Consider the following 12,327-nt stretch of genomic DNA (forward strand, 5'->3'; position numbering starts at 1 on the left):
TTGGGGGAAGGGGGAATGGGGAGTGATTACTTACTGGGTGTGGGTGATGAAAATGGTTTGGAATTTGATATGGGTGGTGATGGCACAACATCGTGAATGTACTAAATGGCACTGAAGTGTACACTTCAACCAGGTTAATTTTATGTTATGTGAATTTCACCTCAGTTGGAGGAAAAAGAAAAAGAAAAACATTGCATGTGGTGCATTAGATTCAACTATAATGTGACGCTTGCCCTTCCACAGCAGGCACTCACCTTCCCTCTCCCAGAGCCCCTGAGGTTGAGTTTCTCAGATGCTTCTTCCAGCAGCACCTCTAAGCTCAATAGAGAAGGGACGTCTGACTCAAGTAATAGGAACCCCAATACAAGGCAGACTCCTAGGATAAAAACAGGAGCATAGGGTCATGGGAAGGAGAGAGAAAGCAATGAGGGGGTAGAATTCCTGCCATAAATTCTGCATTTTAGAATGAATGAGAAACAATCAACGTGAAGGTGCTTACATTTCCACATGGGGAAAAAGATGCTGTACAAGTCCTAGTTATGGGTACAGATATAATTTAACTACAGATGGAAGAGTTTAAGAAAGTTTACATGTGCTGACTCCAAATTGTGTACCTATCATGTCTAAGAATCCAAAAGATGGGAATCAACCAGTCAAGGGACACAGAAGACCTCAGCTCTGGGTCTGAGTCTGCCACTCATTTACTGGGCATGCATTCATTCATTCATGCATGCATCCAACAAATAGATCTTGAGCACCTATTGGGTACTAGGTACTGTTCTAAGGGTTGGGGATCCAGCACTGAACAAGACACACAAAGTCTCTGCCCTCATGGAGCCTATAGTCTAGTGTGGATACAGACAACTCTGTGAACAAGTATTTGTTGAACGGAATTGAAATAATGTAAGGTCAAGTAATGATACATGCTATGAAAAAGAACAAAGCAGGACAAGAGACAGTGAGAAGGAAGATCTTTCCAAAGGGGAGACATTGCAGCAGAAATGCAATGACATGAAGAGAGGGCTGTGTAAACAGAGAGCGTTCTGGGCATAAGAGAGAACAGGTGTGAAGGCTCTGAGACATACATGTGCTCGGCATGTCGCAGGCATAGCAAGGAGGTTGGGAGAGCTGGAGTGTGGAGAGGGAGGGGTGCGGAGGAAAGGAGCCAGGGAGGTAGTCTGTAGAGCCTGCAGGCTCCAGGAAGGGTTTGGCCTTTATTCTGAGTAAATGGAGGCCATTATGGAGATTTAGCAGAGGAATGAATTTATGACTCAAAAGGCTCCCTCTGGCTGCTGTATAAAGATTCAAGTATAGGATGGGGGGGCTAGAGAGGAAGTAAAGAAACCTGTTGAGGGGACTTCCCTGGTGGCGCAGTGGTTGAGAGTCCGCCTGCCGATGCAGGGGACGCAGGTTCGTGACCCGGTCCGGGAGGATCCCACATGTGCTGGGCCCGTGAACCATGGCCGCTGAGCTTGCGTGTCCGGAGCCTGTGCTCTGCAACAGGAGAGGCCACAACAGTGAGAGGCCCGCGTACCGCAAAAAAAAAAAAAAGAAAGAAAGAAACCTGTTGAGAAGGTCTTATAGTAATCCAGGTGATTGGTGAGGGAGGCCTCGTTGAGGTAGAAGCAATGGTGGTAGGGAGAAGTGCTGCACGTTGAATCTATTTTGAAGGTAAATAATACATGTCTTGGTGATGGATTGTATTTTGGGGTGAGAGAGAACTAGAGGAGGAAAGGATTACTCCAAGATTTTGGCCATGTCCTTGAGTCTGTAAGCCTTTGGTTCTTCATATATAAAGGGAGGGGGATTCGACTAGGCAATGTCTAAGGCTCCTTCCAGCACCGAGAGTCCAAGACTCTAAGAGAACACTGGATAATACACAGAAATGGAAGGACCAAACCTCAGTTTACTCATCTGTAACACGCACCCATCTGAGGCCGGTGGTGAGGAGCAAGTGAGGTCATACGTAACACTAGCGTACCCTGAGGGTCAAATAATTACTAGCTTCTTGCCTTTTTTTGAAGAGTGAGCTTATCTAGCTGTGCCAGGTTCTTGAAGCCTCTGGGAAAGGGGTTCCAAACTAGGGGTGAGTTTTATAAAACAAACCAAGTATTTGGCATGCAGAGTGTTACTTAAAACTGATGAAAACTTATGTCCACACAAATACCTGCCTACGAATGTGTATAGCAGCTTTATTCATAATTGCCAAAATTTGAAGCAATCAAGACACCCGTCAGTAGATGAATGGATAAATAAACTGTGGTCCATCTATACAATGGAATATTATTATTAGTGCTAATGAGCTATTAAGCTATGAGAAGACATGGAGGAAACAAATGCATGTTACTAAGTGAGAAAAGCCAATCTGAAAAGGCTGCATACTGTGTGATTCTGACTATATGATATATTGGAAAAGGCCACATTACGGGAGACAATAAAAAGATCAGTGGTTGCAGGGGTGAGAGAGGAGGAATGGATGAATTGGTGAAGCACTGGGGATTCTTAGGGCAGTGAAACTATGTATGATACTATAACGGTGCATACCTGTCATTATACATTTGTTCAGACCCATAGAATGGACAACACCAAGAGTGGACCCTTTGGTTAATAGCTATGGGTGAATATTGGTTCATCAATTGCAACAAATGGGCCATACTGGTGTGGGATGTTGATGGTGGGGAAGGCTGTGTGTGGTTGCGGGGGAGGGGACTCTGTATTCTCACTCAATTTTGCTGTGAACCTAAAACTGCTCTAAAAAAAAAGTCTATTAGCTTTTCAAAAATGCAAATTACCTTTAGGCAGAGCTTCATGGGCCCAACTATGCCATGTGATCTCAGCCCTATGGGCACGTGACCCCTGCTCTTCAGCTTGGGAACCTCCCAAACTTATTTAGACCAGTGACCCTGAGCCCTTTTGAGACTTTTTTTTTTCACTTTGTGCAACTGAATGGTTTTTAGTATACTCATAGAGTTGTGTAGCCATCACTGCTACCTAATTCCAGAACACTTTCCTCTCTCCCCTAGAAAACCCCATACTCTTTGGCAATTATCTGCCATTTCCCCCTGCAACTTCCAGCCCTAGGCAGTCACTAATCTACTTTCTGTCTCTATGGATTTGCCTGTTCTGGACATTTCATATAAATGGAATCATACAAATGTGGTCTTTTGTGACTGGCCTCTTTCACTTAGCATAATGCTTTTTTTGTTTGTTTGTTTGTTATAATTGTTTTTTATTGGTTCTTTTTTTTTAACATCTTTATTGTAGTATAATTGCTTTACAATGGTGTGTTAGTTTCTGCTTTATAACAAAGTGAATCAGCTATACATATATCCCCATATCTCTTCCCATGCTTTAAGGTCCATCTGTGTTGTAGCCTGTATCAGTACCTCATTTCTTTTTGTGGCCAACTAATATTCCATTGTATGCATATACCACATTTTATTTACCATTCATGTGTTGATGGATATATGGGGTTGTATCTATATTTTGGCAATTATGAATAACAGTTCTATGAACATTCGTGTACAGGTTTTTGAATGGGCCCATGTTTTCATTTCTCTTGGGTATATAACTTAGGTGGAATTGCTGGGTCATATGGTAATTCTGTCTAGGGAACTGCCAGACTGCTTTCTGAAGTAGCTGCATCATTTTACAATCCTAACAGCAGAGAAGAGGAGTTCTGATTTCTCCACATCTTTGTCAACACTTGTTATTATCTGTCTTTTTAATTATGGCCACCCTATTGGATGTGAAGTGGTATCTCATTGTGGTTTGAATTGTATTTCTCTGATTGTTAATAATATTGAGCAACTTTTCATGTACATCTTGTCCAACTGTGTGTCTTCTTTGGAGGAATGTCTATTTAGATTCTTTGCCCATTTTTTTTTAGAGCAGCAGCTTTTAAAATTAATTAATTAATTAATCAATCAATCAATTAATTAATTAGGCTGTGTCCGGTCTTAGTTGCGGCATGTGGGACCTTTTGCTGTGGAGCACGAGCTCTTCATTGCAGCACACGGGCTTCTCTCTAGCTGTGGTGTGCGGGCTCCAGAGCGCATGGGCCCAGTAGTTGTGGTGCGTGGGCTTAGTTGCCCTGAGGCATTTGGGACTTAGTTCCCTGACCGGGGATCGAACCTGTGTCCCCTGCATTGGATGGCGGATTCTTAACCACTGGACCACTAGGGAAGTCCCCCTCTTTGCCCATTTTAAAATTGGATTATTTGTCTTTTTACTCCCTTTGAGGTTCTTGAAAGCCCCAGTTCTTCTACCCACAACAATACAAATAAGACCTCAGGTTCTGGGCTCTGGAACAAGACTCTGGGGCTGACCCAAGACAGAATCAGAAAGGAGATTTGCAAGGTCACCTGGCACTTACCTCCCTCCTGGCTCATAATGACATTGCACTTACCCCATTAAAAAATTTTAATGTCCAAGGGTTTTTGTACACTGATACGAACCCACATTAAATTGTTTTTTTTAACAGCTAACAATTATCTAAATATTCACATTCTGCTTAGACAATTATTATATCAAAAAACATGAATTTTACAAATTAGAGTTCCCCAAACATTTTAACAGTGATCTCAGTCAGTTAAACTGTTCCAAATGAAAACTTGAAAATTATAAGCCAAATTATGAGATAGTTTAAAATGCTTTAAACATCTTAATAATCTGACACACATGAAAGCAATGATGACAAAATTGTCAATATAAAGCTATCAAAACTTTTGTTTGGCAAAAATGCCAATGCCGTGGATCTAAATTTGCTTCCATGATCTCTGTTCTTAATGTTACTTTCTCTTTTTCATATTGCTTCCCTGGGATGCTGGAGCCCTCCATTTGCCCCTCCAGATCCACTCTGCTCCTTGTCTGCCCTGGGAGACACTGTGTATAAAATGCATCAACGGAGCCCTTTACCTTCTGACTCTGGTTGGGTTCTGCCAGTGGGAGACATCAGTCTGAGATTGGAGGGTGGGGGACACTGAGGTGGGATCCCTTCCTGGAGGGTTTGTGGGTTGGCCATAGACCCTGCTGCTCATCCGTACTCTCTCTGGGGCCATGGTTCCTCCCATTTCCCTCCAGGCCTAGAGCTAGTAGTGGGATAAGAATCAGCCTGCCAATGCAGGGGACACGGGTTCGAGCCCTGGTCCGGGAAGATCCCACATGCCACGGAGCAACTAAGCCCGTGTGCCACAACTACTGAGCCTGCGCTCTAGAGCCCACGAGCCACAACTACTGAAGCCCGTGTGCCTAGAACCCGTGCTCCGCAACAAGAGAAGCCACCACAATGAAAAGCCCGCGCACCGCAACAAAGAGTAGCCCCCGCTCGCCCCAACTAGAGGAAGCCTGCAGCAGCATCGAAGACCCAATGCAGCCAAAAAACAAACAAACAAACAAACAAACACAAAACTCTTCCCACTATTGCTAGCCTTATGCTACTGTATTCTTTCTTGTTGGTTTCCCTTACCCCTGCCCACCCCACTATAAATTGTCCCTTCAATCGTACCCTCTTCAATTGCTCTATTGGAATGTTCCATCTCTTTCCTGCTAGATCCCTGACTGATAGATCAGATTACAATTTCCTTTGCCTGACCTGGAGAATCCGAGTGACCTTCAGTAAGCTGTTAGGATGACCAATACAGCTCATCAGTTGAAAGCTCAGAACCAGGAACAGGAAATTTAGATCTGCCATCCAAGGGATCCTGTCCAGGCAAAATAAGTTCTTTATCTTTTTTGGATAGGCTTTGTTCATTGATTGAGACCCTGCCCAGGTTATTGGCTCTAAACAGTCAGTTTTGCTTGTGATTTTTTTTAATGTCCTCAGTCTTGTAATTCTTTGAAAAATAATGCTGTTTGAAGGTCTTATCTTGAAAGTGGAGGCTGATAAAAGACTATGTCAAATTATGTGAGTGTTTACGATGCAATCAATATAAGCCATTTTGCAACCGCGTGTCCTAGGAAGGACCTGGTTTGGGTTGAATAATTACAGTCAATTCAATGGGCCGAGATAGTTTTGTGGGGTTTTTTTGGCAGTTCTATAACTTTATTGGACAATCAGCAGTTAGTTCTCATCCACATTAACTGTCTGTAGATTTTTGAAAGTGGTGACAGGTACATAGGTAACCAACATATAGAGCTTGTTTGGTGAATCTTCATCTTCATTCGGTTTTCTGGACAACTGCAAATGGATACGGTATGGGACATTCCCTATTCCTTTGGCTCAGACAGCTTTGTTGAGCCTGGTGTCAATGCGTACATCTGGAGTTCCCATCTCCTTCATGGCAAATTTCCAGACTTCTTTGAGTGCCCGAGGGGCACACTTCTTGAAACCCACTCCATGGATGCGCTTGTGAATGTAGGTGGTGTGTTCTCTGGTCACCACCTCGTTGATGGCGGATCGGCCCTTCTCGCCAACCTTCTTTGCAGGAGCCATCCTGCCCAGCCGGGATTGGAAAGGAAGCGATTTTATTTTATAAAATGATTTTTATTTCTTAGTAACCATTAAGACTTACAATAATGAGGCCTCTACCTCTGTGTCTGCTCAGGACCTCAGGGACACCCAAGGCCTCCAGGGCAGTGAGTACAGTCAAGATAATGGGGCCTTTCAGGGCAGCCCGCTTGGGGCAATTTCACGTTTTCAGTAGAACAACCTTAGCGATTCCCCATCAGCTGGTGCTGCCCAGTAGCAGGAAGAGAAAGAAATGGCACCCGCTTCTTTCCAGCTGTTTAAAGCCAGAAGCCTGGGCTGTAGCCTAGGTTTCTCCCTTTCAGTCTGCTGTTTCTGCCTCCTCATATCCCTCCCCTGCCTTCTTGCCCTCACCTCCACCAAAAGCCATCATTATCTCCAGCCTGGCTACAGTGAGGACCTCCCGTTGCCTTTCCCATTCCAGTCTTGGCATCTCCCACAGCCCCTCCACCGCCTGCAGGATGTGGACCTACGATGACTCAGGTAGAACCCAAGCTCTTCCATGCTGGGCACAGGCTTCTTCCCTGGGTTCCCTCTCCAGCCTGCTTTCCTCTCCAACCTCAGCCCTGCTGCTCTCTGCTGCACCCTCGTCCTTTTTAAGGATGTGGAGTCGTGGAAGAGACCTGAGTGGGGTGTGTGGGGTCACCTCTTCCTGATGTCAGAACGAATTCAGTTAATTTCGAGAATATTCTACTGCGGGAGTCACCAGCTTTTCCCAAAGGAAATCTGGTTTTTAAGGCTCAGTACCAAACGTGGGTCTGGGGTGCTCTTGGCAGGAAGGCATCAGAGGATGGTGGCCCTGGGCTGGTCATTGGGCTGAGCCACGGGAGAGAGTCTGACTGCTGTCGCTGAGTGACTAAGACAGCCTACGGGGAGCCTCCCTGCTGGCCTTTTCCTTTCTGTCTGGGAAATTCTTTTTTTTTTTTTTAATATTTATTTATTTGCCTGCGCCTGGTCTTAGTTGCGGCACGTGGGATCTAGTTCCCTGACCAGGGATCGAACCCAGGACCCTTGCATTGGGAGCATGGAGTCTTAACCGCTGGACCACTAGGGAAGTACCTGTCTGGGAAATTCTTATGACCAGCTTTTCCTGTTTCTTGCTGTGGCTCTTAGACAATTTATCACAGAGCTGCTAGTGGACATAAATATTTTATCCTGGACATGTAGACACAATCAGTGACAGCTGAAGTTTAGTACTATGGAGGACATCACTCATTTGCCACAATTTATGTTTTTTGAAAAAGAAATACCACTGAGATCAGTTATAAGGATAACCTGGTTAGAGGTCAGAGGTCTGCCTTCTAGTTTTCCAAGAAAACCAAGGTCTACTCATCAAGTACCCTAGGATGTGTACAAAGCAGCCAGCAACACTCCTGGCCAGGCAGATGTCCCTCCCAGGACAGCTTACAATAAGCACTTGAAGGCACTGCAGGTGGCAGAGAATTTTCACAGTGCATGTTCAGTTATTGTGCTGGTGCTTTTGATTTCTCTGTGTTAGTAATTTGTACTTCCACAGGGGCCTGGGGATAGTCACACACTGGAAATGGTTGTCTCCTTCTTAAGAGTAATTTCTCCTCTTGACTGCTAAGTCTTGACTTCCTAAAATCCAAAGTAAGTTGGCTTCTGACTACTGCTGCATTCACCAGGGTTCTCTGGTAACACCAGAGTCTTACAAAAGGATGGGTGTTCTGGCTCTAGGAAATGTCATGTTATCTACCTGTCCTTGGGTAATGCTAGTGTGCATTAAGCCATCCTTGGCTCATGCCAGCCTCCCTCCAGCCCCTTGGCAGTTTGTAAACTCATCTGCAGGTAACACACCTTTATTCCAAGTCTAAATGATAGTCCAGTGACTGGTGAACAGTAGCACATATTGGCTTTTCGACTCAAAAGCATCCCTCAAATCTTCAGCTTCCTCAGCTACATGGGAGAAAGCAAACATGTATTGAGAGCCTTTAGAGGATGGGAGAAATACAATGATGAACAAGCTAGTCCTTGTCCACCAATTGCCCTGATAATTAGAGCTCTGATTAAACCCTACACTAGGGGCAAGAATATGAGATGATTCAATAAGGTCATTCTGCAGTTACCTTTTCCCCTTAAACTTATTTCCCGATGTTCATTGATTTTTAAAAAAATTAATGAACTTTATTTTTTAGAGCAGTTTTAGGTTCCCAGCAAAACTGATTAGAAAATACAAAGTTCCCATGTACCCTCGGTCCCCACACGTGCACAGCCTCTCCCCCACCAACATCCCACACAGAGGGTCTGTTTGATACAACTGATAAGCCTACGCTGACACATCCTTATCACCCAAAGTTCATAGTTTACATTAGAGTTCACTCTTGGTGTATATTCACGGGTTTTGACAAATGTATCGTGATACGTATCCACCATTATAGTATCAGACAGAATAGTTTCACTGCCCTAAAAGTCATCTGTGCTCTGCCTGTTCCTCTTTTCCTCCCCCTCCCCTCCCCCACCAGGGCAACCACTCATCCATTTACTGTCTCCATAGTTTTGTCTTTTTCAGAATGTCATACAGTTGGAATCATGTAGCATGTAGCCTTTTAGATTGGCTTCTTTCACTAAGTAATACGTGTTTAAGTTTCCTCCATGTCTTTCCATGGCTTGATAGCCCATTTCTTTAGCACTGAATAATACTGCATTGTCTGGATTTTCTTGTTTATTCAATTCGCCTACTGAAGGAAGTCTCGGTTGCTTCTAAGTTTGGGCAATTATGCCTAAAGCTGCTATAAACATAGGTGTGCAGGGTTTTGTGTGGACATAAGTTTTCAGCTCCTTTGGGTAAATACCAAGGAGTGGGATTGCTGGATCATATGGCTGTTCATTGTTTTTTAATGACGTTTACCCCATTTTAATCCCCACAGTTTCAGAAATTTCAACCTGGGAAAACCAATGGACCAAACAAAATTGCTCTTCCTCCATTCATCTCCTTCCCCGTCTTTCCCTTCTCCGTTCCTCCACCCTGCCTTCCCCCTCTCCCTCCTTGTGGTTGACGTGCTGTTGTGCTGTTACTTTGTCTTTAGTTGTTGGTTTGTGTCGGTCTCTGTATTTCAGCCCAAGAAGAGCGGATTTCATGACGGCCTGGGCCAGGGAGCAGAGACTGAGGGAGAGGGGGCACCCAGGTTCAAGAGCACCTCTCTGCACAGTGATACATAATATACACTGAGCCAAGGGAAGTGCTGCAGGGGGAGAAAAGCTGTGATGGGGGAGGGGGAATTGGATGCAGGAGTAAAGGTACAAACTTCCAGTTATAAGATAAATAAGTCCTAGGGATGTGATGTGCAACATGATGAATTTTACAGTACTGTCGTATGCAATATATGAAAGTTAAGAGAGTACATCTTAAGAATTCTCATCACAAGGAAAAATATATATATATATTTTTTCTATTTCTTTTACTTTGTATTTAGATGATGGATGTGCACTAAACTTATTGTGATCATTTCATGATGTAAGTCAAATCATCATTTCATGATGTAAGTCAAATATATGCTGTACACCTGAAACTTAGTGCTGTATGTTGTTTATAATCTCAACAAAACTGGAAGAAAAAAACAGAAAAAAATTTAAAAAAAAGAAACAAACATACAAAAAGCTGTGAAAAACCTTAATTCGATTTATAAGGGTACTTTGCAAAAAAGTCTCGACCTCAAAATTAAATTTAGATGTTCAGTAAAAGAGATGTTTTGTGATTTCTAAAAACTCTCTGTTGTATGTGTATGTGTGTGGGTGTGGTGCACATTGCTGATATTACTAAATATGGAATCATCTAGGAATATCAGATACAGATTTTGAATTATGTCCCATTATTTGCTTATTGAGAAAAAAAATTATATGTTTTCTAGCTTGGAAAAAAATCCAAACTTGTTATTTCTTACATGGGAAGTACTTGATATATCCCTTGACCTTTCTTGAGAAATTTTAACTCATTTTGGGATGTGTTTGGAGTACAAATAGTGTAATAAACAGTCCTGCCTCAGTAGGTCTACTTTGTGTAAAATTATGCTGTGAACTTAAGTTTATCTTGAATTTCGATATTAAGGTATCGGTTAATGACTTTGAAGTAGATATTTATAGCAGCACTTATTCAGTGGAAATTTCATCTTCAGTGTATGTATTTAAAGCTTCGTTCCATAGTAATTCTTCAAATACATTCTTTTAATTGCTATTCCAGTATTTTTTAAGTGTTGCAGATTCTCTTTTCAGAAACGTCTCCTTCCATCACCATAATCTAATAATTCCAGGAAAAAAGAATAAAAGCAATAGTAGTTTTTTTCTTCCCAAATACCTGGCCAACTCATTCACAATTATGGAGTCTAAATGAGGACTTTTTCCCTGGGTCTCTACCAAGAGCAACTAATGTGAGTTTCTCTGATCACTGAAGCACCACTTTCCCGGGGGGGAAAGCAGGTAAACGCATCTCTGTGGTGCCCTGAGAAGTATGGAGAATTAACTGGAACCTTAACTGAAATCACAAGCACAGCAATTTTGTGCCTCAGAAAGTCTATGATGAGCCAAGACCATCAGAGCTGTGACTGTAATGTCATGACCTTGACACGGTTGTTACAAAAACTCTGCAATAAATACTTGTCCACAGCACTTACGTGTGATCCTCCAAATCTAAAAAGCTCTGACAGAGAAAGACAAATACCATATGATATCACTTACATGTGACATCTAGGAAAATGATACAAATGAACTTATTCACAAAACAGAAATAACACACAGACATAGAAAACAAATTTATGGTTACCAAAGGGGAAAGGTGAGGGGGATAAATTAGGAGTTTGGGATGAAAATATACACACTAATGTATAGAAAATAAATAACCAAGGACCTACTGTATATCACAGGGAACTATACTTGATATCTTATAGTGGAAAAGAATCTAAAAAAGTATATATATATATATATATATATATATATCTCCTAACTTCCCCAACTTCTCAATTTTTTGAAGAGAATAAGCCAGGGGGATTTGAAGAAGGGTGGCTGACTATGTGCAAGCTGGGAGGGGACCTGGAGGGACTAAAACTGCCCTACACACGACCAGCTCCCCCATTTCCAACTTCGTCCCATGGTCCTGTCTCTGGGGTGCTTGGCACTTCTGTTTCTGGAAATTTTCTGGGGGCTCCTTGTTCTTAACCGGCTGGGTTCTCATGGGCAGCCCTTTCCTGAGATACTTAATTTTCAGGTCTCTCTACTCTGCTAAGTGCTGTTCCTTTATTGACTTTCCAGCTTCCAAATATCTGTCAACATCTTTTGTCTCTTTTTTCTCTTCTTCCGCTATTGTACATGTGGGTTTCTGCTATTGTATTCTGTTAATGTGTCTTGGGTTGTGGTTTTCTGCACTTGGAAGCAGACTCTTGACACCTTACGTCCTCAAGGTGGTTGGTTGGAAAATGACGCAGCTAGGATTTGAGTTGAGGTCTGCTTGCCCTCCTAGGGGAAGCATGGAGATAAATAAATATGTCCAACTGGCTGGGTTTCACGATGAGGGGCTGAGGCCTTTCTGTCGAGCATGGAATTGCTGAGTGGAGTTTCACATTGTCACTCTTGCACAAACCACACCATCCTAGAAATCACTTTTGATTTCCAGGTTTGTTTCTTTCAAACGGAGCAAAAACATCAAGATACATGAGAGGCAACTTGGCACTATAGCAACTGACTCTTGTTTAACACACAGCGAGGAAGAAGCTTGAAAGTCCAATACTGACTCTGAGCTTCCCAGCAGACACTGGAAGTAAGTTGTATAGTGGTCTGGAGCCAGTCAGTTAATAGAGGCTTAAATGGAGGGAAGAGAAAAGAGTTTCTGTGTGTGTGTGTAGAGAAAAAGA

The 12,327-nt window shown here is 42.9% G+C and overlaps 1 pseudogene across 1 annotated transcript; it reads right to left on the reverse strand.

The window, feature by feature from the left end:
- Positions 1–6,021: 6,021 nt before the first annotated feature.
- Positions 6,022–6,564, reverse strand: LOC308617483 (large ribosomal subunit protein eL31-like; annotated as a pseudogene). Its single transcript has one exon. The product of its transcript is annotated as a large ribosomal subunit protein eL31-like (transcript).
- Positions 6,565–12,327: the final 5,763 nt, after the last annotated feature.

Source organism: Mesoplodon bidens, assembly GCF_964165515.1.
Source record: "Mesoplodon bidens genome assembly, chromosome: 5".
Taxonomy (NCBI): domain Eukaryota; kingdom Metazoa; phylum Chordata; class Mammalia; order Artiodactyla; family Ziphiidae; genus Mesoplodon; species Mesoplodon bidens.